We start from the raw sequence: 25,900 nt of genomic DNA, 5'->3' as shown, positions 1-25,900 counted from the left end.
CGAGTGCACCGCAACATTCCAGAGATACACCCAGCAGCTATGTTTGTCGCGCTCCATTTAAACGTGCGCAACAGAAGGATACGTTCTAAAATGAATGTCGAGCTGCCCAAGACCGTCAATGAGTTATACACCTTGGCGGATAAATGTGCTCGGGCTGAAGAAGGAAGGCGACTTCCCGGGGAGGAGGATAGAGTCGAGGTTGATTCGGATGATGACGAGGAGACCTCTAACCCGAAGAGAAGAAATCGGAGATGCAACAAGAAACAGAAAGAGAAGTCAGTATTGTCCGTTGAGAGATCTGGCAATCTCAGCGCCGCAAGAAGGCCAAAACTGAGGGCCCCGGCAAGGAAGCTGCTACGTGCCACCGGGAGGCCGCGATAGCAGAGAAAGTTGGAAGATCTGATGGGCCATACTGCAAGATCCACCACACCAAAGGTCATGATCTCCAAGAATGCTACCAAGTTGAGCAACTTGTCAAGAAGCAGAAGGTTGAATACAAGAGGCTTGATAGAGAGAGAGAGAGAGAGACCAAGACGGTGCTGGCGGAAAAAGTTGTGGTAATAGAGGGGGATGCCGCGGCAAGGCCCCATATCAAAAGGAAAAATCTGCTAGAGGTCGTGAGAAGAAAGAAGGAGATGACGAGAGTAATGAAGGGGATGAATAAGAAACCAGTGAGCAAGAATTCCAGAAAGCAAGCGAAGCCTTGTGTGTTGATGGGGTTGCATCTTTGCACTCCTCTCACCGCTAGCTCAAGTAGTGGGCATGTGAGCTCAATGCCATGGAGCCAACTGCAGATTCCCACTCAAGTGGTCTCGCACGCCTATAATGTTTGACGAAGAGGATCATCCAGACTGCACCCCTGCAGTTGGATGTTTGCCGTTGCTGGTCTCCCCAATAATCCGCAACCTCAAGGTCACCAACATGCTAGTTGACGGTGGGGCTAGGTTGGACTTGATTTCCCCTAAGGTGGTTGCAAAACTGCAGATCCCCGATGAGGAGCTTAAGGCCACGGGCACTTTCCAAGGAATCAACCCCGACAGGAGCCGACCCATGGGGAAGGTCACTTTACCCATGACATTTGGCGGGGAGCTAAACTATCAGATAAAAGAGTCATGTTTGATGTGGTTGAGCTTCCCTTGCCTTACAATGGGATTCTTGGTCGTCCAACTCTGGCAAAATTCATGACGGCATCTCACTATGCCTACAACACCTTGAAGATGCCTTACCGATGGGTATCATTTCCATTCCATCAGATAAGAAAGATGCAATTATATGTGTGGATCAAATGTATCGGGACGTGGTAGCAGCTAAGGCTGCAGAAGCTATGGCTCCTGCCAAGGAGACGAAGAAGGGGGAAAAGGCTAGCAGCGATGCCGACAAGGACTCTAGGAAGCACGCCTCTTCGGAGTGAGCTGCACCTATTCAGGACCTGCCGGAGAGTTCCACTAGCAAGAGGCCCAAGGTTGCTTCACCTGCTGCAAAAAAGGTTCTGACAAGGAAGGATGGCGTTGACGGTACATTCACCATTAGCGCCACCCTCGATGACAAATAGGAAAGCACGCTCGTTGCCTTCCTACAGGAGAATGTCGATGTGTTTGCTTCACAACCATCTGACATCCATGGTGTTCCCAGGGAGGTAATCAAGCACCACCTTGCTATTTGTTCTCATGCTCGGCCCGTCAAGCAGAAGGTCAGAAAGCGGGCCTTATAGTGGCAAATGGGAAATGGAGGCTCTACATTGACATCACAGACTTGAAAAAGGCATGCCCGAAGGACCCTTTCCCCCTGATGCACATTGCTCAGATAGTAGACTCCACTTCCAGGTGCGATCTGCTTCCCTTTTTGGATGCATATTCCTGGTAGCATCAGATATTCATCTCCAAGCAAGATGAAGAGAAAACACATTCATAAATCCATGTGGCATGTATTGCTTCGTACGTATGCCTTACGGGTTAAAGAGCATTGGATCCACTTTTCCCAGAGCAGTACATATCGGTTTTGAACCACAGCTACACCGAAACGTGGAAGCTTATATAGATGATATAGTGGTCAGAACCAAGGATAGATCAACGCTCATTCAGGACTTGGAAGAGACCTTTGCAAACTTGTGCAAGATATATTTGAAGTTAAACCCTGAGAAATGTGTGTTTGGTGTCCCTTCCGGCAAACTGCTTGGTTTCTTTGTGTCTCATCGGGGAATAGAAGCCAACCCCGACAAGATCAGAGAAATCGAGCAGATACAAGCACCCAAGACTGTCAAAGATATGAGGCGTTTGACTAGGTGCATTGCAGCACTGAGTAGATTCATCTGCAAGTCTGCCCGAGTGTGCCTTGCCCTTCTTCAAAGTCTTGAAAAAGGTAGGCCCGATGAAGTGGACCCCAGAGGCAGAAGCAGCACTGCAAGACCTGAAAACTTACCTTTGCTCTGATCCCACCTTGGTTGTGCCTAAACCACAAGAGTTGTTGTTGCTATATTTAGCTACAACGAATCAAGTGGTTATTGCGGCACTATTGGCGCAATGAGAAGTGCACGAGGAAGCAGCTGCGGCAAGTGACCCTTCCAGGCAAGGAATCGAAGCGCCTGTGGCAGGACATGACGTGCACCAAAGGGAAGCAAGGCAAGATGTTGGGGGCAATCCCAATACTGTGGTAAGGAAGAAAGTGGTATAGCGACCAGTTTACTTTGTCAGCTCCTTGCTGCAATGGGCCAGATCAAGGTACTCTAGGGTGCAAAAGCTTATCTTCGGCCTTATCATGGCCTTGAGGAAGCTGCGCCACTACTTGCAAGCCCACGAGATCACTGTTGTCACTCGTTTCCAACTGCAATGCATACTGAGGAACCCCGAAGCCACCGGCAGGATAGTTGAATGGGCGATAGAGCTATCAAGATTTGGCCTGAAGTATGTTAGTACCTCAACTATTCAGAGTAGAGCATTGGCGGAGTTCATTGCAGAATGTACGCCCACTCCAGATGAAGAAATACAATACATAGTTATCCCCGGCAAGGAAGCGCCTCAGGAGTGGATCATGTATTTTGATGGTGCTTTCTCGTTGCAAGGCGCTGGAGCGGGCGTGCTTCTTGTTGCGCCCACCGGAGAGCATCTCAAATATGAGTTTCAAATGCACTTTCCCCGGGAGAAGGCTACCAACAACACTGTTGAGTATGAGGGACCCCTTGCCGGGCTCAGAATTGCGGTGGAATTGGGAATCAAGAAATTAATCATCCGTGGAGACTCGTAGCTCATGCTGAGGCAAGTCAATAAGGTTTACCAGAGTATGTTGATGGAGGCGTATGTAGAGGAGGTGAGAAAGATGGAAGAGCACTTTGATGGGTTACAAGCAGAGCACATGGCACATGTGAACACCATTGTTGATCACTTGTCAAAGTGCACTGCACGAAAGCTCCTTGTGGAACCAGGAACTTCTGTCCTCCACCTAACTCAATCATCAGTGTCCCCTTCAATGATGGCCATAAAAAGGAGAAAGTTGGACTCTGGCAAGTATCTCTTGGCAGGGCTTCCCGAAGCTGCTGGTAGAGATGCTTCCTGGAACAACCCTACTTCGGTTGGTGAGCAGCACCCTCCCGCGGAACCACAAATTCTTGTGGTCAAGGTAGGCGCTGCCAAAAATGAGGAGGTGCCTTTAGTCCTTATTGTCGAGCCACCTCCGACTTGGGCACAACACATAGTTCATTTCCTTCAAATAGGAGAACTTCTTGGAAAGCTCAAAGAAGATGAAAGAGTAGCCCGGCTTTCAAATATGTACCCATTTGTCGATGACACACTGTACAGGAAAAGGCCAAACAGTGTGAAATTGAAGTGCGTTTGATGGGAAGATGGGCTGAAGCTATTGGCAGAAATACACGAGGGCATGTCTGGCTCTCATATTGGATCGAGAGCCCTTGTCAGAAAATCCTTTTGGCAGGATTTCTATTGGTCCACTGCCCTCCAGGGTGCAACTGAACTAGTCACCAACTGTGAAGCCTACCAGTTCCATTCCAAGAACATTCATCAGCTAGCTCAAGCTCTCTAGACGATCCCTTTATCCTGGCCATCCTCGGTCTGGGGGCTCAACATCGTGGGCCCCTTCCCTCGCGCTGTCGGGGGCTTTGAATTCTTGTACGTGCCAATCGACAAGTTTATAAAGTGACCTGAGATGGAGCCAGTGAGAAAGGTGACCGTAGAATCAACTGTCAAGTTCTGGAAAGGATTGGTGTGCCGCTTTGGAGTTCCCAACAAAGTGATCACTAACAACGACACCGAGTTCACGAGCCGCACCTTTATGCAATACATCCAAAGCCTTGGAAGCAAGGTATCCTTCGCCTCTGTTGCTCATCCTAGAAGTAATGAGCAAGCCAAGAGGATGAATGCTAAAGTGCTGCGAGGGTTCAAGATGAGAACTTTCGACAAGCTGCAAAGATGCGACAGACGTCGGATTGATGAACTGCTCGCAGTTCTTTGGTCCCCCAGAACGACACCAAATTGAGCTACCGGCCAGACTCCCTTCTCCATAGTATATGGGGCAGAAGTTGTGCTCCCCATAGAACTCATATATGAGTCACCTCGAGTACTTGCCTATGGTGAAGTAGAGCAAGAGAAGCTTCAGCATGACGATGTCGTGCTCCTCGAGGAAGATTGTCTCCGGGCCGCCGTGCGTGCTGCACACTACCAGCAAGCCCTGCACCACTATCATAGCCGCATGATTCATGCTCGGAGCCTTGAGGAAGGCGACCTTATCCTTAGGTGTGTTCAACCTGCCAAAGGTTCCAACAAGTTGACGCTAAAGTGGGAAGGCCCTTACTAGGTAGTACGACTCACCAGACCTGGTGCAGTCCATCTGGAGAAGGAAGATGGCATTAAAGTGCAAAACTCATGGAATATTGAGCATCTTCGCAAGTTCTAGCAGTAAGACGCGGCTTCCGGGCTCAGCCCCGACAGCCAACGTTTGTACAAGCATTGCCGATGTGCTTGTAACCCTTTGTACAAAGCCAGGCGCATACCCTATGCAAAGATAATAAAATGAAGCGCTGGCGCCTAGAACTTGCATGGATGTTTATTTTAGTATGACTTCGATATGATCATTCAGAGGGTCATGTGCTGCTATTTTACCCTGTACTGATAACAGGGCCCATGCCACGGATAAACTCCTCAAAAGGGAAAAAGTGAAGACAAGCTTGCGTATCGAACCCCGACAGCATAAAGCAGATAAGATCTCCTAGCCGTCCATAGTACCCTCCTGTATAAAAAGCTTGTGCATAGAAAAACCTTGTCTCCCCCAACATTTGTGCTCCCATCCTTTTTGAAGTATCACTTCACTCAGGGTGGTGGTAGTAGCATTTGGGCAGGGGTTAACAAGGGGCCGGTTCCCTTCCATGCTCCCGACCCGTCAGACCGACCCCTGTGGCAGCATGAGAAGGGAACTAACAATTTGTCTTGCCGGAAAAACTTGTTCATTAGGAAATAATGAGGAGATATTCCTCAGCATGGACATGATACATGCGCAAGCGCTCGAGAAGCATATCTTTTTTCATTAATATGCAGATAAACAAGTACAGTGCAAGTATGGATGGAGGAGTACATAATTTAAGATAAAGTTTGGCGAGTGCCTACATCTTTTGGATTAAAAAAGATAAGTGCCCCTGACGGTGTCTTGGACTAGGGGGTACTCATCATGTCATCTCCCGATCTGTTAGATTGGGTCGAGGACCCCCATGGCCATATACTCATGGGCCAGTCCGGACAGCTGCCGCATACAAGGAAGGTTCCACAAGACTTGGCGATCAAGACAAGGACTCCTCCCCACTGGCTACCCAATGCTGAAGATGTGGAGGCATAATGCTACCAAATGCCCCTAGGGCCACTGTAATCTCCTCACGCCCTCGCACAATGCAAGGTGTCGTGATTCCAATAAGGGACTCTTGAGGGCGGTCATCGAACCCATACAATTGGCGACTGAGGGAGTCCTGGATTAGGGGGTGTCCAGATGGCCGGACTATGACCTTTGGTCGGACTCCCGGACTATGAAAATACAAGATTGATGACTTCGTCCCATGTCCGGATGGGACTTTCCTTGTCGTGGAAGCCAAGCTTGGCAATACGATATGTAGATCTCCTCCCATTGTAACCGACTCTGTGTAACGATAGCCCTCTCCGGTGTCTATATAAACCGGAGGGTTTTAGTCCGTAGGACGAACAACAATCATACCATAGGCTAGCTTCTAAGGTTTAGCCTCTCTGATCTCGTGGTAGATCTACTCTTGTACTACCCATATCATCAATATTAATCAAGCAGGAGTAGGGTTTTACCTCCATCGAGAGGGCCCGAACCTGGGTAAAAACATCGTGTCCCTTGTCTCCTGTTACCATCCGCCTAGACGCATAGTTCGGGACCCCCTATCCGAGATCCGCCGGTTTTGACACCGACATTGGTGCTTTCATTGAGAGTTCCGCTGTGTGTTCGACAAAAGGTCGATGGCTCGCCTGCAGATCAACTGCGACTTCGGCATCTTCGTCACCAGCTCGACTGGTCACCTAGGTTGGACCGAGGACTGCGCCCTACCTCCGATCGTCATGTTCGGATGAGGGCCTTCATCAACATTAACTCCGATCTCTATCAAGATCATGGAGGAATCATCCAGGGAGCCTGGGGGCTCGACGTCAACATTGCCCTTGGGCGACCGTGCTGTGTTTCTGGACAGAGAACGTCGGTTCCTCGAGCATCGGTTCGACGATTGCTTTGGTGGAATAGTGCGGAATTGAATCTACAACAACCCTGGAAAATTTCACCGAGTTCCGATGGAGGAATCTCTGGCAATCCGTGACATACGGGAGCCTTGTCAAATCTGGACGAGAATCTGGACGAGTTCAGGGCGTGGTGTCTAGCTTCTAGCTCGGACCTCCTTTGGAAGATCCAACAGTTGATCGGCTGCGGAATTCCTATATCTACCACCTCCCAAAGTTTCAGCTCGATCCGACCGTCCAAACTCCGGGAACCTTCCGATTAGTGCATCACTTTTCGGATCTGTTTTCTGCGCGAAAAGGAATCCAACCTGAGTTCGTATTTTTTATGAACGGGAATTCGAATATCCTTTTTGAAGGAAGTTCTGTATGGGGTATCGTGTTTTGTTCCCGAACACATCATGCTAACCTTAAAATATTTTGAACATGATCTTCAACATCATGCTGGTGTCAAACCAGTTCCGCAATATTGCTCCACGGCTGCCGACCTGTGCTAGGCACGTCGTCACTTTGTTGAGACGCGCTCAACTTATTCGGATCATCATCTCGGCAAGCCGAACAAGAGTCCGGCATCGCGGAGGATAAATCATCACCAACATCGCCGCCCCACGGATTACACGGAGCGGGCACACCTGCATCGCCGCACGGTCACTTCATCAAGCTGGCATCGACCACATCACGACTTGCATCGGCAGGGCCGCACTGTTGCTTTTTCAAGCGGGTGTCCATCATGCCGACCTACTTCGACTAATCGGCTGACACCGAGGCTTCATCACGTTAGCTGGACCGGGGGCTTCATCATCTCTTCATCAACCTACTCCAGAGACTTCGGCGTCGCTGGCCGACCAGCTCCGTCACGTCGCGAGCCAACCTTTGCCAGCATCGCCATGCCGTTGCTTTATCGCCCATCAGGCGATAGGTGTGCGGATCGAGTCCCAATTTTGGGAATCACCTTTCTTAGGATTGCTACAACAAATAAGCCAGGTGCTATTCATCCTAGTATTTTTTGCTTGTTTGGGTTCATTTTTCCCAACGAATTATTACTCTGGTTTTTCCATCATATGTACACAGGTCTATCAAATGGTGGCCGCATTAACGACGGTCGCATGGTGGTTCGGTCATTTCCCGTACATAGTCCGGTGAACGCCGCATCCGGAACTCGAACCAACCTGTGAATTCAGGCCTTACCATGCCTTTACCGCATCATGCCGCCGCCCTGAACGACATTGACTTCGGCGCCAGGCCATATTTCTTTTATTACTCACTTTACATAAATTATTTGTTATGCAACGATTTTTTTTATTATTATTACTATTATCTCCGGTTTGCACTATTTTTGGTGCACAGGAAAATGATCCAGCCGGACTATATCCTTTGGCATCACCTCGGATGGACGGGGGGCTTCGTCAACACTTCATTACCCCATGCCGGGGACTTCGGCATCACCCTGCCGTCCTGCATTGACCGTGCTATGTCACCACTTCAGAGTGCCGAGCTCTTTGCTCCGCAACCTCGGGACCAGCTTGGGGGATGGAACCTTGTCCCTCATCAAGCTCGGACTGCATCATCAATACCGAACACATTAACCAGCTAAGTTGCCTTCATGCTCAAAGTTTTAAATTTTTAACTTGTGTACGGCTCGACCAAGCATTATACTTTTTTGGAAAAAAGTTGCTTGTAAAAATTTCCTTGTCCAAACTTTGTTTGTGACGCGCAAATTCAAATACCCAGTTTACTTGGGGGCTTCCTTCATGAAGCTTTTTCCTCTTGCATATGATTATACTTGTACGGCTTCGTTCCTTGTTCATGTATTACGCCACAATATGCACTATATTGACTTAAGTGATTTACAAGCTGGGTTGCCTGGCTCCTGTGCTTACCCCTATGTTCCCGATTGTTTGGCTAGGGAGTAAAGGGAGCACATCTGCGATTGTCACGATCGGGTCACCCGAGCCGGACCTTAGACTAGGTGAAGCCGAAAGCTAGCGCTCTTATTGTTTTCAATCATGGTCGGCACACAACGGAACTCATGAGTACAAAAAATCTATTGCACAAAGTCTCATAGTAATAATGAGCACCGAAGAAAGGTATCGGTGGGGGTACTATTTTCTTCAAAGATGCTTCTTACACTTTGTTAGTAATATAGCATAAGCTCCCTGAGCGCGCTTTGTCTGTTACAGCCTTATGGCTTGATTGCCTGGTTATCGGAAACATCGTCGATATTCCCGACAGGTGGAGTACATAACACTTTTCGGCCCTTGCCGAAGAGGGAGAAGCCGACGGACAGTTAAGACGCGTATAAAGTTTGGGTGAACATAGATATCATACAAGTACTTTGGTACATACAATCATTCTTTTACCCAAGTCACTTGGGGGCTCTTATGTTTATTTGAGCCGTTTTATAATAAGTGTTTTTCTTCTTAGTCGTTGCAAAGTTTTTATTATTATTTATCACTCCTTTTTTCGACACAAGTGTGCGGTCACTAGCCGGGGAGCCTAATTTCTCTCTCAAAGCCGCTAGAGTTTAGTTTGCTAAAATGGCCTAGTAAGAAGTACTCCGCCTTCGGGATAGGAGAAGCCGTAGGCTGACACGTTTGAAGTTTTGAGATAGGATGTGTCATGTTAAAGCACGACAGAAGCACCTTTTTTTCTAAAGTCCAATTTTCGAATTGGCACCGAACACTTGATCTAGTTCGGACATTAACCTTTTGAATAAGTTTTTTGGCTTTTCGAGCCCATGGCACTTTTAAACTATTTGTGTGTTTTCAGCACAAGTCTCGCAGTGCAACGCCGGACACCTTTAGAGATTTGGCAAAAACATTCTCGGATATTGCTCTATATGCATAGGTTTCGAATTGTGTGTTCAATCAATAGTTGGGTTGCCTGGCTCCTGCGCTTGCCCCCTACATTCTGCTTTGTTCGGTTAGGTGTGCAAAGGGAGAACCAATGCGATGGTGCTTCTAGCTCACATGGTTAAGCACCTCAGTGGAGAAAGCCAAAAACTGACTGTCACAATAAGCGTAAACTGGTCAGCAATCCGATGACTGTGTTAAATGATGGGCCATTCATAACATTGCCCGAAGTGTTTACGGCTTGACCCCAACTGTCGTCGAAAACTACCGGGGGCTAGTAACTGGCCTCCCAAACTAAATCCTCAATATTTTGCTCTTACATTAGATCTGAGGTTTCATGATCATGCTTAGCATGCCAACCCAAAGAAAGGAACCGATAGCGGAACTATTTTCTTTGGAAGACATTTCCTATGTTAAACAACAATATAACATATCTCTCTGCGTACCTTTGTTTATAAAACCGTATGGCCAGATTGCCTTGTTTGTCGTAAATCCTTGCCCTCATAAAGGCATTATAAAGTAGGACCAACACTCCTCGGCTATTGGCCGAGGAGGTGGAAGCCGATGGTCGGTCAACAAAGTTCTGTACAATGCGGATCCGAGAGTTAATGATGTAAAGTACTTGGATACATAGAGTTATTACACATAATTTGTGATTTTACTATGGATATCAATCCTTAATCCGGCCACCCGTGTCTGCATTAAGGCTCGGGGGCTACTGGGCTTCGGGCTTATTATTTACAAATATTAAAGGGGCACATCGATTCCCTGATCTGGTGTTGCCACCCGACCAGTGTCTCGGTGGCTACTGCATTGCATGTCCAATGCAGAAAATTTTCAGTGTAATACAGTCTCCGAGGAGATTTTGATCCTGAGGTTGGTCGGCCGCACCCAACCTGAGTCTTGAGGACTGAGCACGCCGCTTTTTGTGTCCCGAAGTATTCTACCGAGCTAGGACTTGATCCTCAGACCGATTTTGCAAATCAACCTGAGTCTCAGCGGCTATGGGGATCAGCGGTCTTATGTCATCCTTCATGTGCATCTCGGGTTTTAGACCGATACCCACCTTGAGGGCTACTGGCTATGTATCTCGGCAGAGAATAAATTGCACCAATCAAAAATATTGACAAAAATCGGCCCACATTCGGGGTGGTGCACCACCTCGGAAGCAGTCCGGCATAAAGCTCGGGCGCTAGTGGCTGGCTCCATAGAGGGCATTTCCGGCATTAAGCTCGGCTAAACTCCTTCAAACTTCTTTGAACCAAGGTGATTTACAACACCTCGGATACAGTCTGGCGTTGGAGCTCGGATACATAGTCCGGCGTTGGAGCTCGGATACAATCCGGCGTTGGAGCTCGGATACATAGTCCGGCGTTGGAGCTCAGATACGTTCCGGCGTTAGAGCTGGAAAGCGGTCCGGCGTTGGTGCTCGGCTGCAAAAGATACCTTGAATGTAGTCCGACGTTAGAGCTCGGACGCAAGAGGACACTGCCTCCCGGGAAAAACTTCGAGCCCGAGGTGTGGCATAAAAATAACAAGGCATTGATAAAGGCTGGAAACCTAAAGGGGCTCCTCGGATACCCGACATGTAAACTCGTCGAATGCAGTTCGGCGACCTCAAGATCGAAGATGAGAAGATTTTTTGAACCAGTTTTCAAGACCGACGACTGAAGATGAAGAACGGTTCGGAAGAATCGAAGAGCGTCCCTAAACTTGAAGACCGGTTCAGGGGGCTACTGACGGTGTCCTGGACTAGGGGGTACTCACCATGTCATCTCCCAATCTGTTAGATTGGGCCGAGGACCCCCATGGCCGTATACTCATGGGTCAGTCCGGACAGCTGCCGCATACAAGGAAGATTCCACAAGACTTGGCGATCAAGACAAGGACTCCTCCCCACCGGCGTATTCGGCTAGGACTCTTGTATCCTAGGCCTCTGGTGCATTATATAAACCGAGGCCAGGCTAGTCGATAGAAGAGAAACAACAATCATACCATAGGCTAGCTTCTAGGGTTTAGCCTCTCTGATCTCGTGGTAGATCTACTCTTGTACTACCCATACCATCAGTATTAATCAAGCAGGAGTAGGGTTTTACCTCCATCGAGAGGGCCCGAACCTGGGTAAAAACATCGTGTCCCTTGTCTCCTGTTACCATCTGCCTAGACGCACAGTTCGGGACCCCCTACCCGAGATCCGCCCGTTTTGACACCGACCACTCCGTAATGCCTTTCTTGTCCCTCTCCTCCTAGGAGCTACATTGGGAGGTTAAGAGGGCAAAAGAAGCGCCTAGGCAGAAGCCCATCCTGACCCTGTCAGGGCCTGCGGGATGCAGTCTGACAAGATCGCGAGGGCGGGGACGAAGACAATGGACGGAGAGAGTGGCTAGGAGATGCCCTAGTCACCACCGCCAAGACCAGAGGAACGCGGCAGGAGAGACACTGGTAGGGAAGATGAAGCTAGATTCCATGAGGAAGCTTGTCAGGGTCCATCTGGAGGAGGCGAAGGCATCCATACCTAGCCCCCGGAAAATAGTTGTGCCAGGGAGAAGATTAGCTGCAGATGATGGTGCTGCCGGTGCCTAGCTGATGGTGATGTGAGTCCGACGCTTAGATGGAGTCCGAGCCACCGTCAGTGTGCTCTTCATCAATGTCGCTCAAAGAGGAGCTTTCATTGTCGGTCGAGCTCTCCGCGCAGCACCCTAAACAAGCACTCAAATGCCTGAAGACGTTGATGGAGAGCAGATCGGCCTCCATTATTTAAAATGGAGGGCGTGCCCCTCCACCAAGATACGGGAATGAGCAAAGGTTTTTCAACCGCACCAGAGAAGATTGACGTGAGGTGTGGGGAACTCCACGTCCACCCGCATGTTGCCATTACAGCAACCCCTCATGTGCAACTTCAACGTGTGCGGTTGTTCAACCTCCTTCACCCTGGGAAAAGGGGTAGGAAGACGAAGGAAGCTGCATGGGGGCTTGCGCAGCCTAACAATGAACCAGCGTTGTGTCCCCAACATGGCCATCCATCGAAGCAAAGGCAGCCGGAGGTGGGGTAAACGCGCCACCACGGCGTCCCCCTCGGTCCCGAGCGCCGCGTTGGCCACGTCCACACCCTGCAGCTCCGGCTCGCGCACTGGACCCTGCCCTCGTATCAAAAATAGTGGCAAGGCTTTGGTGCCTAGAAGAAGCCCTTGTCGCCGCCACTAGGGGTCGATCGCGCCCTCTCCTCCTCACCATGGTGGAAGAGGAGAACTAGAAGAAGGAAGGGATACATGGGTGAGTCCTTTCTCCCACCTCCGCATTCCCACTTTATAGCAGAGCGCGGATGAGGGCTGGCTCCTCACTACCCATGGCAACTGCCATGCTCCACCAATTCAGTCCGGATGCATCATTGGCAGTGTATAGGATTGCCAACCGTCCTCCTACACCTATCCACAGCATCGAGCTTTCTGCCATGGCACTCATTCCCGCGCCCTACGCATCCGCCACCAACCTGCGCAATGCATGCAGCAAATGTGGCGGAAACGGCAGAAGTAGTGGGATGGGTAAAATGGAAGTTACCTTCCTGTGAATATAGGTGGCTCATGGACCATTACACGGGTGGCCCCACGTCATTCATCATGGCCCATGGGGAAACCGGGAACTGACTCGGTCATAGGTTAATGAAGAAGCAAAGAAGATATCAAGAGAGAAGATATGGATCCTACCGCGACCTCAAAAATGTGTTCGCCTGTGCCTTTGCTTGGGCCTACCCCAACAATGCCCGGCGGCATGTATGGGCCAGGCCCGCGGGCTCCTATCGGTGCAACGAACATCCATGTTGTCGGATTACGGGTTTCGCAAACCATTGAAAGGTTCGAACTCTGGGGTATGTGTGAAGATCTCAACCTATCCAGCCTGCCTACTCGCGATCCTCCTAAGTCTAGCGCGTTGGGCTTGAAGAGGCAAAGAGACACATCAGTTTATCCTGGTTCAGGCCACCTTGCAGTGTAATACCCTACTCCAGCATTTTGGTGGATTGCCTCGAAGGGCTGAGGATGAACTAGTACAGTGGATGAACAGACCTCAGGAGGTGAGGTGTTCTTGAGCTCAAGCAATCTGGTAAGGTGGTCGGGTGAGAGTGGATCCGATGCCCTCGCTCTCAACTTCGTTCCCCCTCTCTATGGTGGTGGCTAAGTCCTATTTAGAGTGGCCATGGTCCTCTTCCCAAATGTTGGCGTGAAGGGATCCCACAATGGCCGGATTTGAAAGGGGACAAGTAATAAAGCTTATCCTGACTAACGTGGTCTTCGCATGTGAAAAGCTGCTGGTCATGACACTATAGTGGGCTCGGTGATGACCTTCGTCCTGCCGTCCTGGTGGTCTTGGTCTTGTTGCACCAGAATGGAAACCTTTGGCCGATTGCTCAGGACTCCGCGCCTGTGGCTTGCCCCCCTTGCACCGAAGAGGAAACTGGCGCTTTGTGCCCGCTGGCGCTCGCCTGGCCTTGGTCGTCATGTCTCATGTTTGCTGAGCCTCGTGACGTGCACCTTGCGTAGAACTCTCCGCCCCTCCGGAGTCAACCTGAAGAGGTCGATCCCCTCGGGGGTCTTGGTGTTGTCCGCCTCGCGAGGCTTGGCCCCTCGCGAGGGTCTTGAGTCGCTGATGCTAAAGCTGAGCCGTACCAGGCCATCAGGGGGAGCCACGTGGTGGGCCGCAGTAAGGCAAGTCTGGATACCCCCATATCTAGAACACCAGCAGTAGCCCCCGGGCCAAAGGTGCGCTCAGACTTGGCTTCTAGGCGAAGCCAAGGGGCAAGTGCAGAGTGCCGTGGGCCCTAACCGCCTGCGGCCTTGATGATGTGTGTCGATTGATGGGACTTGGGCGTCTCCACTTCCCCATGCTGCCTTGGCAACTGTTCGACTTGACGGAACGATACGGCATGTAGAAGGGCATCATGGTGCGAGGTTGTGGAGGCCGGCGGTCGGCCTTCCTTGGCTATAAATGTGGGGGAGGGGTAGATCCCCCTCTCTCATCTCTCCTTCGTCTTCTTGTCGCCCACTTCTTGTCCTTCTCCGTCTTGCTTCCATGGCGCCACCGAGGAGGTTTTCGGCGGCCGTAAAGGGGAAGGCTTCCAAGGAGGGACCAGCCACTGCGCCTCCCAAGAGAGGCCATGGTCGTCCCCGTAAGCACCCCGCGACCCCCGCAGTGGCCCCCAGGGGGCGCGGGCGCGCATCCTCCAGGGACGGCGTCTCTCTAGGCACCCGTGATGGCACCTCTTCTTATGGCGGGGGGCACCGGTTTCGGAGCAGCCACCATGACGAAGGGTGGTGGGCCCACTATTGATGATGGCGTCTGCAGCTGAGGCACCTGTAGTTAGGGCCCCTTAGGATTTGCACCTTTTGTTCCCTGCGAGGAATCAAGGAAGTACCCCGTGGGGCATGTAAAGCGTTTGTAATCTCTTTCGTTAATACGATCCTTATCGTGAAGCAGTGCGAGATGCTTGTCCTGTCTCGGCTTGGTTCCTCATTTCTAAACTTACGAGGGCTTGGTGCTCTACGCTGACAGGTACCGGTCCCCGGGCAGGCTTCAGCCATCGCTGGTATGCCCGGTCGCGATGCCGTGGTCAAGGCCAGGAGGTGAGCGGCCCGGGGTCCAGTAAGAGCCCCTGAGGTGCGATGCTCAGGAGGTCCCCCTTAGCGCTCAAGCAGTTGTTGCTTGGTGAGAAAGGAGTGCAACATTGCTGTCACAGGGCCGTATTAGGTGCGGAGTTGGTGTTGTGTTAGCTAGTAGTTCCAGAGAGTGACTTATCTCAGGAGCCTGAAGCCATTCCTTGGCGCGGTGCCAGACCCGCGCGTCAGCAGCTGGGGAGTTGCCCGGTGAGCTCCTTGCGAGAATCCACCCTCTCCCCCGCACTCTCCTGGTGCTCTACGTCCTCGGGTCCCGGCCCTTGCGCGAGTTCAGCTGTTACTGGTATGCCAGGTCGCGATGTCGTGGACAAGGCCAGGAGGTGAGGGCTGGAGAGCCAGTGAGAGCCCGTGAGTCGCGATGCTCAGGCGCCCCCCTTTAACACGCAAGCGGTTCGTGTGGGTGAGAGAGAGGGAGAGACCGTGAAGGCCTCGCCTGACACTATCCCTTAGAGAGACCTTGTAAACTCATCACAAAGAAAACAAGGATTGCCATTACGATTGTCTGCCAGTCACTGGTTGCTCTGAGGGGGTGATGAGGGCACTGAGGTCCTGGTGAGGTGGCGCCTTGCGAGGCTGCCACGACCAGAGCTTAGCCACTCAGGTTTGTCGACATTGCAGGGACGGACCCATGCACAAGCGTCGTGCCAGGGTGAGCAGCTCCAAGGTTGGTGTCAATCGAGCAGGCGATTACGACAGGCAGGTTCAGCATGGAAAAGAAAATTAGCTTAGACAGATGCAAGCGGGATACATGCCACTGGGTCTGGCCCGAGCAGCTTGGGGATAATGTAGCCCGAGGGGCGCCCCCAGCAAGGTAAACTAAAGACATGAGCAAAAGAGATACATGCCGCAGGGACGGACCCACGTGACCTGGGAATGATGCAGCCCTGGGGGCGCTCCCAGCTGAAATGGAACTTGAAAGATGTCACCTGATATTGTTGAAGACGAAGTAATGTTGGAGTAGCCGACGACGCGTGGTGACGAAGCCGACCCTGATGAGCCCCCAGGGCTCTGAGCCTCAGAAGGCTCCGGGGGCCCAAGCAGCTCCTCGAGGACCATCTCCATCTCTGCTAGGATCGCATAGTGTATGACCTCCTGAGCCTCCAGAATGCTTCGCACCAGGCACTGATGCGGAGCGGCCGCGTTCGGCAGGCCAAGAGGCATGCGAACGTAGCTGTGAGGCGGACCCTCACAACGTCGCACGCGCGAAGGCCAGAGGCGCTCCTGAGATGCGGCTGCCTGAGCCCTGGTACGTCGATGCAGACGCGCATCCCACCATCCTTGCCTGGATGGGGAGCTACGGCGGGTAAGCGGCGGCTCCCGCGCATGACTCTTGACTCCTATAGCTCCTGGGTGATTTTAGTGATGAACTCCTGAGGGTTGGACCTTCCTTGCTTCATACCTTCCTGAGGGAAACGTGCCGTGAAGCACGCCTCCAAGTGGTGCCCGACCGCCTCCCTCGTGACCTTGGCAAAGTTAGTGGCCCTCCAGGAGAGAGCCCCCGAGCCTTGCCCGAGGAGGGCGCTGGGCGCGCCTTCCTATGCGACGGAGTGAGGCGCCTCTGGAATGGGCGCGGATCCTGACGCCGTGTCACTGGAGGTGCCAGCCTCCTGAGGGCTTGTGCCAAGTGTTTTCTTCTTCTTCTTGGGAACTGCCTCGGGAAGGCTCCCGCTCCTGCAATCTGGGTATTCGATTGACGCGGCCTGGAAGGCATGTTCGAGAGAACACACTGCATCCTTTTGCTCACAGGGGACTGTGATGACCCCACCGCTTCCGGGCATCTTGAGAACATTGTAGCCATGGTGAGTCACCGCCCTAAACTTGGCCAAGGCTGGATACCCGAGGATGGCGTTATACGGCAGGCGAATGTGGGCGACGTCGAAGTCGATGAGCTCAGTATGATAGTTTTTGCACTGTGCGAAGGTGACGGGGAGGCGGACCTGCCCTATCGGGGTGGTAGAACCATCAGTGACTCCTGAGAAAGGCTTGGTTGGCTGAAGTTGATCATATGGCACTTGGAGATGGCTAAATGTCTCGACAGATAGAACGTTGAGCCCTGCACCATCATTGATGAGGGTCCTGATGACCTGCACATTGTTGATGACTGGGGAACAGAGCATTGGGAGGACCCCAGCTGTTGCTGCGCACTTGAGCTGATCCATTGAGCTGAACGTGATGGCACATGTGGACCACCTGAGAGGGCGTGAGGCCTCGAGCTTTGGGAGGACTGCATTCACCTCGTGAGCAAACTGCTTGATGATGCGCTGAGAGGCTGGGGCTTGAGCTCCACCCAAGATGCAAGCGATAGCATGCGGCTCCTGGAAGCCCCCAGCCCCCTTCGTCCTGATGCTAGTATTCATTCCTCCTTGGTGGCGGTGGCAGAGGAGGGAGGCCTGCGTTGCCTTGCAGGCGATCCTCACGAGGTTAATCCCTCAAAGCCCCCTCGTGAGGCTGGTCCTGCCAGCGGTCCTCGCGAGGCCGGTCACGCCACCCTTGGCGAGGGCCACGATCTTCCCATCGCCCTCCACCTCTTCCTCCTCCTCGGCCATAGCCCCGATCGCTGCGCTCGGGGCGTCGTCCGACACGTCCTTCTCGCACGGCCCTGAGCTCTTGGCATTCGTTGGTATTGTGAGTGTGGTGGTCGTGGTACACGCAGTACCGACTGCTCTTGGACGACTCCGGCTGATCTCTGCCACGCTTGGTGTCTGGCTCGGCTGTAAGCACAACTGCTCCTTTGCGCTTCACGTCCTTAGCCTTGGCTTTCTTCTCTTCAGGATCAGCGGCTGGAAGCTCAAGGAGGGAGAGGCGTCCCTCCTCAGCCCTGGCGCACTTGGTCGCCAAGTTGAACAGCTCCAGGGATGTGCACAGATCCTCATGGATCGCTAGTTCCTCCTTCGTCTTGATGTCACGAACGCCATCAGAGAAGGCTGAGATGATGGCCTCCTCAGTCACCCTGGGGATCTTGAGTCGTGCATTGTTGAAGCGCTGGATGTACTTCTGCAGGGTCTCTCCTGGTTGTTGCTTGCTGCGGCGCAAGTCACTCATGGCCGGGGGCTGGTCGCGAGTGCCTTGGAAGTTGGCGATGAAGTGAGTGTGCATCGCGTCCCAAGAGGAGATCGTGCTGGGAGGTAAGTTCAGGAGCCAGGTGCGAGCACCATCCTTGAGCGCCATGGGAAACAAGTTCGCCATGACTTTTTCATCTCCGTTGGCCACTTTAGTGCCCAGCTCGTAGAGCTGAAGGAACTCCACAGGGTCAGAGGTGTCGTCATAGCGAGGAGGAAGATCCGGCTTGAACTTGCCCGGCCAGGACACGCTGCGCAGCTTGGCGGTGAAGGCGCGCCAGCCTGCGGTGGCCACCAGGGACCTTTGCTGACGGAGGGCTTGATCCTGGGGGTCTCCTCGCGCTGCCTCCAGGTGCAGCACGGGGTCTTGGCACGCTGGAGCAGGAATGCGATCATGGCGCGCTGGTCAGGGAGCACGCGAGCGCCTTCTTGAGGGCGAGGAACTTCTTGGCAGATCCTTTCTTGATGTGGTGCTAGGAGCGGTGGTCTCGCCCAGGGGCCGCACGCCTTGGAGCTAGGACGCCTTCTTCGGGAGGAGGCGGCGGGGGTGCCTCCGGAGCTGCGTTGCCCATACAGGTCGGAGGGCGATGCAACGAAAGGGACGGCGCAGGTGAGCCCCCTACGGCACTGACGAGCTCGGTGATGCGAGCGAGCCACTTGTCGTAGAGGTCGTCGATGGGGCGGTAATGCAGGTGCTCACGCGCCAGGAGCAACACGGCATGCGCGTCCGCAGGAACGCGACGAGCGTGCGATGATGAGCCTGCTCTAGTCAGTGACGGGGTGGCGGTGCAACCTTCTCGCCGCATCGAGGGATGCAGTGACGACGCCTGCTCCTCGTTCCCTGCCGGGCCGGTGGCGGCGTGGGCGGCAGGCGATGGGGAATGACGGGTAGGCCCACCGACGTGAGCCGTCTGGGCGACATGGGCGGCGAGAGCAGCCCGATGCTCGTCACGGGCTCGGCGAGCGTCAGCCATGGACGCGACGGATGATGGAACGCAAGACGGCGGAAGAAAAGATTCCGGCACACCCCTACCTGGCGCGCCAAATGTCGGATGTTGGTTTCCGGCAGACCCCTGAGGTTCGAACTCTGGGGTGCGCCGAAGATCTCTCCTCTACCGACCTATGTCCCAAAGCCTCGCAAGAATCTAGGCTAGTAAGATGAACAACACAAGGGATACGGAGTTTATACTGGTTCAAGCCACCATTGTGGTGTAATACCCTACTCCAGTGAGTGGTGTGTGGATTGCCTCAGGGGCTGATGATGAACAATACAAAGGAAGAACAGCCTCGCGAGGGATGTTCTTGTGGATGTGTGGTGTGGCTCTGCTTGGGAAGGATTTGATCCCTGGGTGCTCGATGAGCCATCCCGCCTACTGTGGTGGCTAGCCCTATATATAGAGGCCCTGGTCCTCTCCCCAAATATTGAGCGGGAAGGGCGCCAACAACGTCCATTTTGAAGGGGAACATCTAGTACAACTTATCCTGACTAAAGTTGGTCTTCGACTGCCAAAGACTTTGACGATGATGTCGTCTTGGGCTCCATGGTGACCTCCATCCTGCCGCTCTGCTGGTCTTCGTCTTGTTGCACCAAAACGGTAGCCTTTGCCTGATGCCTTGGTCTGTGCTTGCTCCCTTTGCACCAAATAGGAAACAAGGACACTGCGCAGGTCAGCGCCCGCCTGGCGCCTGCCTGGTCTCAATCGTCATGGCTTGCGTACCGAGCACCTCGCGAGGTACCCTTGCCTTGATCTTTCTGCCTCCTTGCGAGCCTGCCTGGCGAGGCCGCTCCTGAGGAAGCTTCCTGTCGTCCGCCCCGTGAGGCTTGGCCCCTCGCGAGGGTCTTGAGCTTGAGTCGATGCAGATGGGCCGCACTAGGCCACCACTTGACCCACACCGCAGGCCGCAGACAGGCAAGTCTGGGGACCCCCGTTCCTAGAACGCCAATAGCCGCCTCTTGCTCTACCGCCCATTCGACCTTCGCATCTTCAAATTCCTCCCACATAGTTGTGAGGTCGCGAGTGGCAATGAACTCCGCACGGCGGGATGCCATCGCTTCCCTACCATTTTGTGTGCTGTCGTGGGCGGCGAGGAACTCGGCGTGGCGGGATGCGATCGCTGCCTTAGCGGTTAGTGTGCGGCGCGGTGGCATGTACGACCCTTGGTGAGAGCTCTGGGGTGGAGCTGCCGGACAACCGTATAGTGCATTGTTTTGTCAAGAGCTCAAGGACAGAAGACGAAGGAAATTTGGATTCTCCTTCAATCCTGGTCATTTATTACCGAGTAAAATGCATTGGCGGTCATCGAACTTGTCTTGATAGCTCACTTTGATTATTGTATACGAGATATGGTGATTATACGGTAACTGGCTCAGCGTATAGCTTCGTATTTGCCTGGTTGACCAGTCAAACAGTCCGCATGCGCCTCATCAGCTCGTGTTCTTTATCTATCAATGGAGAAAGAAATATTGTAAAAACCAAAATTATGCGTATGTGGGGAATCAAACCATGGAATCGTCGCTGCAACGCACCCTCGTCAGCCAAATGAAAATGAAATACTTCGCGTCAGACACTCACGCCCACGCTGTCAAAGCATGCTAATGCATACGCATTGCCCTCTAAATCAAAGTCCTGCTCATGGCGCAACGCAAACGGCGAGCCCATCACCTGCGTGCCCCGGTGGTGCCTGACATTTCTGTTTAGACGTTTGATGGAGGCCTACGCGAACACCGAGCATGTATTCACCTGACTCACAACCAACGGTCATACTCGGAGCGCCTTGCTCATGTATATTGTCCATCACAGCAACAATCTATAAAACAGCCTAGCTAGGTAGGGTACTATGTTAGTATGGTACGGAGTATGTACTATCGTGAGCGACCGATCTTAGTGCCACTGCACACCGAAACCCCTTCCATCACTAGCACGTGCTTCCCGACTGAAACGGTCAGCGTCTCTCCAAAATGTCAATACCGCATTCACCGGACTTAACTGCAGGTGCAATTGGTGTGTCACAGACATGCGGGCCAGATGCTCGTTGGTCCCACATGTCAGTAACCCAACGCATCTGCAGTTAAGTCCCTGAAGTAGCATCCGCATTCACGCCCGATGAACCTACTTTGACGCCAGTTGTCCATCCGTCTGCCACGACTCATTGCCATTCGCCCACTATATTAACTTGAGCCCCAGCTCCCAGCCATAGCCAAAGACCCACACTTATTCTCCTCCGGCCCCTTCCTACTGTCCGCACCCCTCCAACCATGGCCTCCTGGCGCTCCGAAGCTCTCTTGGACGTACAGTCACAGGAGCAGACGAGGGACATCAGTGGCTCCGCTCCAGGCGCGCTCCAAAGCTCTCTTCGACATACTGTCACAGGAGCAAACGAAGGAGATCGCCAGCACCCCCCCCCCCACCGGCCGCCCTCCACCACCACAACCACGAAGCCGGTGCGTGTGCGCGGGCGCAGCTGGCAGCGAGGAAGAGTAGTACACGGTAGGTCGCCACCGCTCTAGTCCCAGGAAGGCCGCCGCTACTCCACTCAGTCGACGCCAAGCTTGGTGGGGTAAACATCGGTGACCGAATAGCCGCTTGACGGCGACGTGGAGGCGGAAATCTTCAAAACCTTGTGCTCCGGAGGAGGAGGTTATCGTGGTGGATGAGGAGGAGGCAAAGGCAATGGCCGGCTTTCTCGGGTTCATGGCCGGACATGGTGGTCGTGCGCCGGCGATCGTTTAGATTAGGTTTACAGTAGGTTTTAGTACGGTTTGTGTGAAATATGTAATTAATTTTGTCCAGTTTGTAGTAAAAGTTTTCGAAATGTAATGAATTTCATCTGGTTAATTTGAAATTTGCTTTGTTTGCACGAATTTCGTCCGGTTAGTTCATATAGTTGTCGAAAGGTATGCGGGCAGCATCGGATGGCATCCATCAGTGTCCTCGGACAGATGCTAGTGTAAATTTGTGGGCCAACACTGGAGATGCCCAAACTATCATGCTATAATCGCTAACAGTCCTCCATTATTTTGCAGGGAACAATTATCCCTCGATCAAAATCAGATCCGCGGTGTTTCGCACTCCTCCCACGTAAGAGTGTAAACTCTTGCTTACATAAAAATGGAGCAAGTGGACGGCACTGTAGCACGTCATATCACTCGAACTAGCCCACCTAACGAGCGGGAAAGCACCGCCCTCATCATTTTGTTCTGGATTTCTATCGATCGATCACGCGAAAATGTTACACTTCGCAAGTTCTAAAGGAAAAGGTTGCACACTTACGACTCATACGCATCGCACCCCCGACAGTCCGGCTCGCATGCCGCTCACCAGAGGGGACATGCGTTGTCTTGCAATTTCACTGACATGTGGGACTGTAATTGAATAAACCATCGATAGCCGAAATCTAATCACTCGGTGGGCGTCGGCTGAGATGAGAGAAACGGGGGAGGGAGAAGAGATCGCCCGCCCGCCGCGCACGGACTCCAAGAAATATATGGTGATAATGTGAGGTGGGCCATGTTGGAGTCTGGACCGCTTTCGGAGCCCGCTGTGACCGCCCTGGCCCTTCAAGACGCCAGCTGCCCGCCGCATGCATAGCAAGTAGTCCCCGCTTATGTGGAGGAGAGAGAGGCATTGACAAAGTCAAGGAGTAACAATGGAGACAATAGCTTTCATCAAAAATAAATAATGAATACTCATTGCTTGTCCTCTATATCGGAAAGAATACTTTCATTCACCGACATGTGGGATGCCGAACATCCTGGTCCACCGGCCATGCACAAAATTATCCTGGTCTACGCCGGCCGTATCGCAGGCCCAACCTTTCCCACTGTAAGTTGTTCGGACGAAGGAACCATCATGACTTCGTTGAATTCCGCTTCTTCAAGAAAACTTACTGTACCCGCAATACTGCTACCACACACGAAGACTGGACGGCACTGTACCACGTCGTATCACTGAAACCCACTAGTCCAAACTAGCCTACCTAGGTCATCTATTTTGGAACGGAGGGAGTTCGTCTCTGCACTACTATGATTTTGTGTCGTATGTCTCTGTACTTTTCCTACGATTTTCCTACCCTATGAACCAAATGAGGCCTGAATGTATCTATGTCGACTATTGTGTGATCGATCGCTAAGCCTAAAATTTTAGGAGCTAGGGCTATTGGTCGATCGACGACGGATAAGTATAAGCATACCACGAGCTCATCAGCCCCAACATTTCTCTTCAGTGAGTGTTTTGCAAGTACTATAGCTCGCACAGTAGCTAGCCTACTAACACCAATAATAATCAAACAAGCCCTGCTGATATGATAAATAGTTCAAACTTACATCTAAGCATGCCATATATTACATCAAAAGCCGGTGAGGATACCTCTGTTTCCATAACTCGGAGAGGGTTCGCATGATTCACTATCAAACAAAAGTAGCAAGTACCGCCCACACAAGACAATGCACTAGCCCTAAGATGGTTTGATAACACGCATCGTTCTAGTAATTAAACACAGGGCAATGCAAACTACCCTGAAGGATTAGCGCGACCAACTATTTCTTATCATTGATCTCTCGGGCAATGACCACAGAACAGACAATGGCATCGGAATCGATCTCTGGGGCGATGTCCACAGGCTTGACCGCGACATCGGAATCGATCTCTAGGGTGATGTCCACAGGATGGACAGCGGCATCGGAATCGATCTCCGGGGCGATGCCAATAGGACGGGCCGCGACATCAGAATCATCAAGGACGTCCACCGGCACCTGCACAACACTAACATATTAGCAATCAAAAAACCACAACTATGGTAATAAGCCATTATTTTTTACCTTGTGCAGCTCACCTGGGGATCTCATCCCTCCGGGGGCCATCTACGCGTCCTCAATGGGGGCCATCACCTTGCCAGGGGAGTACTGCTTCTCAACGGCGACTATCTCCTCAAACTCGGCCTTGAGCCTCGTATAGGTGGCCATCGGAGTTCCTGGGGTAGGGCCGGTGGGGCCCTTGCTGTTCTTCCAACTTTCTTTGAGGAGTTCATCTGCCAACGTCGTCAACTCTTTGGCCAGTGCTTGTTTCTTGGAGTTCTTCGTCTCCATGGGTTGGCCCGCCAACATGGTCAACTCGTTGGTCGGTGCTCCCTTCCTGGAGATCGCTGTCTCTAGTGGGTTGTCTGCCGGCAACTCTTTGCCTAGTTCTCCAGGATCCATCAATGAACTGACAAACAAAAAGCAATCAAAAGGAAACCACAATCGCAATGAAAACGGGAAAAGAATAGGACGTGAGAATCGGTCGGTGCTTCGCAAAAAGAAGATTCTTGGAATGAAAATATAGCAGCATAACTTATTCTCTCACCTTTCCTTCGTCGGTACAGAAGAAAAATGGCAGAAGTGAGTAGCCTGGAGTGAGGTTTTCTTCAAGAAAGGGAAGAAAGGGCTTGACCGAGCGTTCCAGTGAAATGATGGTTGCTTCGTCCAGTCCAACTTGTAGGCCACCTTACCACTGCTGGTAAAGGTGTGGGTTTTGTGATATGACGGGTCATGACGGCCACACCAGGGTGACAGGTGAGTCTCGACTGTAGCACCTCGCTGTGATTTGCTGGATAGCACGTGGGCCCGCATGCTTTGAAATGCCCTGCATGTAGATAGAGCGGCCAGTCATATAGGAGTGCTCAATACTTGTGCACCGCGACCAAGGTGGAGAGGAAAACGAGAGAACTACGTAATTAATGCATGAGTTTAATTAGGGTAGTTTTGTAAAGTACGAGATACATTCCTCCAATTACAAAATGCCTTGGTTCATGAGATTTGAGATTTGATCAGCTAGTCATAGTGGGAGTAACTTAGCAAGTAACATAGCACACTCCGAGATTTTTTTGCTTATGTGGCAATGTAGTTAATGAGAAGTGGTAACATAATATGTTATTATAACATAGCGCTTTCCAAGACAAGATGAGTCTACAAGCCAATTAATGAAGTCCTCTATGACACTACTACTATGTTACTTTGCACTATGAAGGTAGTAACTTAGACTAGTGTCATGTGCATGACACTAGTATAAGTTACTCCCCACTCACTACAAAAAAACACACATCCGTGACATTTTGGGCCAAACGAATTTTTTTCTGTCATACATATGACACTTCTATGACGATAAGTGTGACAAAACCCGGTATCATCATAGATGTGGTGGGCTCCTACTTCTATGACAAAAAATCATGACAGAAAATGGGCTTTTCGTCCTGGGCGGGCTGGAGACGCAGCTGCATGACATTCTTTGGGCCGTCCATAACAGAAAAAACCGTGGTAGAAGCAAGGGGGACGAAAATTTCAGGGAGTTGCCGGTTACGGTGGGAGGTTGGGGGCGGAGCGATGCACGTTTCTCTCATACGTACGCGCGTGTGTGCGAGGCGTAGGCTCTAACTGAAGCCGAGCGAGGCGTTGGGCTCTAACTGAACCTGAGCGATTGCACTGCAGGCTACGCATTACTGAACCCGAGGGATCGATCGAGGCTGTTAACTGAACCCGATGGAGCGATTCCTTTGCTACTGCTGCTAACTGAAGCCGATCGATGCTGCCTCTGGGATGAACAGTGAGAGTT

This window comes from Triticum dicoccoides, chromosome 3B, assembly GCF_002162155.2.
Source record: "Triticum dicoccoides isolate Atlit2015 ecotype Zavitan chromosome 3B, WEW_v2.0, whole genome shotgun sequence".
Classification (NCBI taxonomy): Eukaryota; Viridiplantae; Streptophyta; class Magnoliopsida; order Poales; family Poaceae; genus Triticum; species Triticum dicoccoides.
This window is presented reverse-complemented; position numbering follows the sequence as displayed.